The sequence below is a fragment of the Sinocyclocheilus anshuiensis genome, unplaced genomic scaffold, assembly GCF_001515605.1.
Source record: "Sinocyclocheilus anshuiensis isolate Anshui unplaced genomic scaffold, SAMN03320099.WGS_v1.1 scaffold1449, whole genome shotgun sequence".
NCBI classification, from domain to species: Eukaryota; Metazoa; Chordata; class Actinopteri; order Cypriniformes; family Cyprinidae; genus Sinocyclocheilus; species Sinocyclocheilus anshuiensis.
Window position 1 is genome coordinate 20537 of NW_015549696.1, and position 267 is coordinate 20803.

A 267-nucleotide genomic window follows, 5' to 3' on the forward strand; every position below is an offset into this window, starting at 1 on the left:
GTCATTTGGAATCACCAGACTAAATTCTTTGTAGCCTCTTATGCTGTGCTGATGTGTGCTGCTGGTTGCGTGGAAACTGATCAGTGCTCGCTCTCTCTCTCTCTCTCTCTCTCTCTCTCTCTTTCGTTTTCTGTCCGCGTCCAAACGCGTCCACGGCTCGCGCTGCGTGCGGATCTCCAGCACTAAACCAACAGTGGTGAACAGAAGGAATATTTGTGCAAATGCCACTGAACTCCCTTCTCTACAGCAAACCCGCGAAGGCGAATG